We start from the raw sequence: 6,980 nt of genomic DNA on the forward strand, positions 1-6,980 counted from the left end.
ATAATGTGGCCGACATTTCACTGTTATTTGCTCCAAAGCCTTCGAGCATGAGCTATTTACAACAGTACAGTTCGTGCACCAACTTTTACTCACGTAAATGCATACTTCGCCTCCCCGTGATTTCCCCGTTAGCTCGCTGCAGCGGTCCGCTTGAAAAAAAAGTCTGTCATCCAGCTGGAAGACTGTGTCCGGCGTTTTGCTTGTACTCCACGTTTCTGTGAGGCAAAGCACCGCACACTTCTTCATCTCTTCTGAGGCGCCTGCTCTCAGACGAAGTAAATCCATCTTGTTGTCCAACGAGCGGACATTTGACAGAAAGAGAGACGGCATGGGGAGTTTACCGGCTTTAGCGTTAGCTCATAGCCTCACCATAACCCCCGCCCGGCATCCTCTCCTCTTAAGCCGGGAGCAGTGCTTCCTCTTCTGCCCGCTGGAACACCTCTGCTGCAGCTTCCAGGTAGATGACTTTAAGATCACGCTCGGCAGAATGCAGATATACATACATATACATATACATACATATACAAATATATATAAAGCATGAAAAACAGTATGTATATTTGTATATGTATGTATGTAATCCAAATTTATTAGTTTCCAGAAAGATATTCCTTTCTTTTTGCAAGTTTACAAATAAAGCAGGTTCCAGGAGATTGAAGGAGGATGAGGCGGGGAGTGAAGGACAAAAGTAGCAGAGGTTAGCAGGGAATAGACGTAGACATATTACAACACTAAACTATCTCCCCTCTTTCTCCAGCTGTTGGGAGTTGAAACCAGCAGATGCAGGTGCACATTTCTGCTTCTTTCAGCCAAATTAAGCAAAAATGTGCTCTCTCTACTTCCTTCTGGTAATTTAAGCTTCTTTTTGCCATTTCAGCTACTTTTAAGCTATTTCTTGTTAATTACTGTATAAGCTTTTTTAGCTAATTTATGTCTGTGCTATTTCTGCTCATTTAAAAACACACTCAGCAAATATGTGTTTTTTCTACTTTCTTCTGCTAACTTAGGCTTGATCTTCCATTTTAGCTACATTTCAGCATGTTTTTAGCTGATTTCAGCTGTTTTTCAGCAATAAGCATTCACACATCTGGGGCGGCTGTGGCTGTGTGGTAGAGCAGTCGTCCTCCAATGCGAGAGTTGGGGGTTCAAATCCACCAGCAGTCACATGTCGAAGTGTCCCTGGGCAAGACACTGAACCCATCATAGCCTCTGATGTGGGTCCCATCGGTGTATGAATGTGATCTAAAGCACTGATTAGTTTCTTTATAATGATTTGTTCAATTAGCTTTGTAGAGATCTAGTAGAGTGCTGTATGAAAGGGTAAATGAGGCACAGATGGTAGTGTAAAGCGCTTTGAGTATCTTGAAATAAGATATAAAGGCGCTATATAAGTACAGTCCATTTTCACAGGAAATGCAATTTCTCTAGTTTTGATTGTGTTTTGATTTTGTATTTCATACATCAAAGCGTAGTTTAAGTCGAGTCAGATTTATGTATAGAGCACATATAAAAACAGAAACTGTTACAAAAGTGCTTAACAAAAAGATCATAGCATTAAATAAAAAGTAACAAGATATAATTACAGCACATGGAATAAAAATATAAAACACAAAACATAATTAGGAACAAAGAAATACTAAATCAGATCACCTTGTGTCAAATGTCACAGAATAATAACATAAAAGAATAAACTCAGTCAGAAACAATGAAATAGTAAATCAGATCAAATGACCATGTGTTAAATAGGAATAAATCAAAAAGCATAAACACAATGTAGTGAACCTAACCTGATGTCAAATCATTGACCTTAAGAACTTTGTGGGACAGAAACTGTCATTTCATTGATCTGAATCCAGAAATACAGTTTGACCCATCCTGAGACTTTCTTTCTTGAATTAATCAAGTGGAAAAGACAATCCTCTATGATCATTACTATTTTACAAATGTTTGATAATCAAATTGTGTTAGTTCAAACAATGTTTACAGGTTGAAGAGAACTACTCATTTTTATTTTACATAAACAGTAAGTAATGATTTTTATTCCTCATTCAAAGAAGAAATCAGGGTAATATGCATTTCTTGATTTTTCTGTCTTCAATGAGCAAGTTTGTAAACCAGAGGGTTCCAAGCAGGGGGCGTGGCGGTGCAATGAGCTGTTGCTGAGAACTAGGAAAAACTGTGCGTGAGTATTATGATAAAACTTTGGTAAGTCCGTATTTATTTAAATAAAAACTGTTTAATTAAATATAAGATCATTAAGAAAGAAAGTCCTAAATATTACTAATAAACTTTTTTCATTCGATCAAACAAACTGGACGAGGAGACTTTGGAGAGCCTGGAATTGTTTGTTGACGAGTGTTTTGACAGCTTAGTCATGGGTAAGCCTAAAGAAACATCCGGTGCTGCTAGCAATTCAGCTAACATCCCCACTGCTAAGCGGCATCGACAGGGCAGCTCAGACAGCGTTACGGCACCGTCTCCTGATGATTCAGGTTTAAAGGAGATACTGGAGTCAATTGACCAGAAGCTAACTAGCTTGGACGCCCGACTAGCATTAGTAGAGATGCTACATAAAGAGTTTCAAGGCCTCAGGGAGTCTTTAGAATTCAGTCAACAGCAGGTAGCATCACTTGCTAGTGAAAATCAGGAGCTGAGAGGGACAGTTAAACAACTCACCGAGGAGATGACGCTGCTATCCGGGGATAATAAAAAAATCAAAGAATCGATCCTGGATATCCAAGCCCGGAGCATGCGGGACAACCTAGTCTTCTCGGGAATCCCGGAGCGAGCGGACGAGGTCCCTGAGGCCTCCGTCCGTGACTTCATCCAGAATCAGCTGAAGTTGCCGAGTGACGCGGTTAAATCCATCACTTTTCACCGGGTCCACCGCCTCGGAGGTAAGAAGCCTGGAAGCAATCGGCCGCGGCCGATTGTAGCTAAGTTTGAACATTACAAACAGAAAGAACAAGTTAAAAGCCGAGGTAGGGAACTGCGTGACACGAACTTTAGCATGAACGACCAATTCCCTGCAGAGATTCTGAGTAGAAGGCGCGTCCTGTTCCCGATTAGGAAGAAAAATATAAACGAGGGCAGAAGAGCTGCTGTGGCTGTGGACAAACTCTACATCAATGGTCAGCTGTTTAGAGATCCAGAGGTTACTCCCTGGCTCTATTAATAATATAAATAAGGTAAGTATGATCTTCAGTTGCTAATTTTACTTAAAATTTATTAGCAAGCATATATATTCATATTACTTACCAGATATTTATGTAATTTTTCAGCACAGCTCGGTTGGTGGGTTACACAGATGGTGGTGGTACACGGTGGCATGACACTTAATGTGGTAAGGGGGTTCTTTTTTTATTTTCTCTTCTTTTATCTTTACGTGTTTATTATCATTTCACTTTCTTTTTTTTGTCTCTATTTTTCTGACTCAACAATTATTAGAACACAGGCACAAAGGCTTATATATATCCATATACATACATACAAATACCTCATAAAGGAATACATCCATGATTTACCTTCAAAAACAGCACTTAGTTTATCTATAAATCATAAATAATCAATCATTAAGGATTATGTTATTGTCTGGGTGTTATACTATTTTTGATATTTGTGATAATGGGTGTGGTTTAATTATATTTTCACAAGCACAAATATGGGTATCTTAAGGTTTGTCACATGGAATATTAATGGAGCCGGTAGCCAACATAAAAAAAATAGAATCTTTAGCCAGATTAAAAGATTAAAGGCAGATGTTGTATTACTCCAAGAGATTCATAAATTACCGTCAACTGTGGATGAGCTAAAATCTCCTGAGTTTCCTCATGTATTCTCAGCCTGCTATAACTCAAGACAGAGAGGAGTAGCAATATTAATACATAAAAATGTGAACTTCACAATATTAGACACAGTTATAGACCCGCAAGGTAGATATATAATATTAAAATTATCCATACTCAGTCAAAAATATTGTATTGTTAGTTTATATGGGCCAAACGTGGACGATGCTGCTTTTTTTCATGATCTTTTCTCTACTCTATCAAATCACATGGATTGCTCGCTGGTACTGGGAGGTGATCTTAACTTTGGTCTAGATAACAAAATAGACAGGCTGAATGCAGTAGGAGCTCAACGCAGTTGGCAATCCATAAATGTAGTTAAACAGTACATGAGTGATTATGGACTCTGCGATGCATGGCGGTCTCTTCACCCTAATAGTAAAGAGTATTCTTTCTTTTCACATGTGCATCACTCTTACTCTCGTCTGGATTATTTTATAATCAGCAACTCATTGCTGACCAACATTTCAGACACTAAGATACACCCTATTGCTGTCAGCGATCATGCACCAGTTACTTTAAATTTAGATAATAAGAAAGAAATCCCAAAAAGTATAAACTGGAGATTAAATACCTCACTGCTTATGGATGAAGAATTTATACAATACTTTAAAAATGAATGGACATCGTATTTAGAGTTTAATGACTTGCCAGGTACATCAGCGTGTACACTCTGGGAGGCTGGGAAAACAGTTATGAGAGGGAAAATAATATCCTACGCAACAAACAAAAAGAAAAAAGAAAATAAACGTATTGAGGAATTAGAGAAATCTATCAAATTATTAGAAAGTTTACAAGGAGAGGAAACACAGAAAAAACTGCGCAAGATAAAATTAGAACTAAATGAATGTATTGACAAAAAAAACAAATTCTTAGTACAAAGACTTCGCTTGGAACATTTTGAACACAGTAATAAATCCGGTAGCTTTTTAGCTAATCAACTCAAATTAAATAAAGAAAAAACGTCTATATATGGTATTAAAGACACAAATGGTAACATAACTTATGACGAGGGAAAAGTAAATAGTGTTTTTAGAGATTTCTATAAAACTCTATACACTCCACAAATAAATCCAACAGATGAAGATATTAATCAATTCTTGGAGAGAGTAATACTTCCAAAACTAGACAGTAGTCAATCTTCAGAACTAGACTCACCATTAACATCAGATGAGCTCCGTGAAGCCATTAAAAACATGCCTAATAAGAAATCTCCAGGCCCAGATGGATATCCAGCAGAATTTTATAAAGAGTTCTGGAACATCCTGGAACCAATATTTCACAGAATGCTACTTGAGTCTGAAGAAAATGGCAGATTTCCAACACATATGAATTCAGCCAACATTAGTTTACTATTAAAACCAGGCAAAGACCCAGTACTACCTACCAGTTATCGCCCCATCTCTCTTATTAATGTGGATGTTAAAATAATTAGTAAAGTCCTCTCTAAAAGATTAGAGAAAATAATTCCTCTCATTATTCATCCTGACCAAACTGGATTCATAAAAGGAAGACACTCGACCACAAACACACGCAGATTATATAATTTAATAGAGTATTCATATAGTAAAAATACTGAAACAGCTATTTTGTCTTTGGACGCAGAAAAAGCATTTGATAGGGTAAACTGGAAATTTTTATTTGCTACATTGAGTAAATTTGGTTTTGGGGACCATTTCATTAATTGGTTAAAAATATTATATAACTCACCAAGAGCATGTGTCAGGACAAATAATCAAATATCTTCAAGCTTCTGTTTACAGAGGGGGACCAGGCAGGGATGTCCACTTTCACCTGCACTATTTGCTATTTTTATTGAACCTTTAGCAGCAGCAATAAGACAAACTGCTGATATTAAAGGTATACTGTGTAGAAATATAGAACATAAAATTAGTCTTTATGCTGACGATGTTTTACTTTTTCTTCAGAACACAGAAAATTCAATATCTAATGTTATCGAATTAATAAACTCATTCTCAAAAGTTTCTGATTATTCTATAAATTGGTCAAAATCCACAGCTCTTCCAATAAACTGCGTGTTTAATACTTCTCTCAATGAACGACTACAATCAGGTAACATTACATACTTGGGCATTAATATTTCTCCTAGATTGGAAGACTTAATAAAATTGAATCATATCCCAATTTTAAAGAACATTGAAGATGATCTTACTAGATGGAAATCTCTGCCCATATCACTTATGGGAAGAGTTGCCTCAGTAAAAATGATGGTCCTGCCGAGAATAAACTATTTATTCTCAATGATTCCAAATAAACCTTCAACTGAATGGTTTAAGTCACTGGACTCTTTGATATCTAAATTCCTTTGGAAAAACAAAACTCCACGTATTAGCTTAAAAGCATTACAGAAATCTAAAGATACCGGAGGATTAGAACTTCCCAACTTCTATCACTACTATTTAGCCAATAGGTTACAATATATCTCAAAGTGGTTAAATCCAAATACATTAGATGAAACTTGGATAGACATAGAACAAACTTTATGCAATAATATTAAGATTTCAGATCTACCGTTTATTAGCACAAATATAAAAAGACATGTTTGCTTTAAAAGCATCAGTATTAGCTCTTCTCTGACAGCATGGTGGGAGTATTTGAAAATGACAAAATCTTCACTACTTCCCTGTAGACATACACCCATCTGGAACAATCCTGACATCCTACAAGAAAATAATATGTTAAATTTCCCAGGTTGGAGAGTCAAGGGAATTGAACGTCTGGAACACATATATGAAGGTGTAGACTTTATTCCATTTAATAATTTAATAATACAATTTGACATTGAAAATAAATACTTCTTACAATATCAACAAATTAAGTCTATCATAAAAAAGAAATTTAAGCTTAATAAAACTTTGTTAGAAACACCAATATGTGTGTTAGAGTTCCTTAATCTTAAATCCCCCAAATTATTATCTAAAATATACAAGAAATTGTCTAGAATCAATGACTCCATAATGTTACCTGTTGCAAAATGGGAGTCAGATTTATCAATCAATTTTGACCAAAACACCTGGTCTCAAATATGTTTAAGAACATTTAAAATGACTAGAATCTCCAACTTACAATTAATACAGTATAAAGTTCTTTATAGAGTACATTATACAGGTCAGC

At 36.1% G+C, this 6,980-nt stretch overlaps 1 protein-coding gene across 1 annotated transcript in view; it reads left to right on the forward strand.

The window, feature by feature from the left end:
- The window catches only part of mms19 (MMS19 homolog, cytosolic iron-sulfur assembly component), a 113,290-nt gene that overhangs the window by 18,883 nt on the left and 87,427 nt on the right, over nt 1-6,980 (forward strand). The gene's annotated exons all lie outside the window — the stretch shown is intronic.

This window comes from Nematolebias whitei, chromosome 17 (assembly GCF_014905685.2).
Source record: "Nematolebias whitei isolate Nwh7 chromosome 17, NemWhi1, whole genome shotgun sequence".
NCBI classification, from domain to species: Eukaryota; Metazoa; Chordata; class Actinopteri; order Cyprinodontiformes; family Rivulidae; genus Nematolebias; species Nematolebias whitei.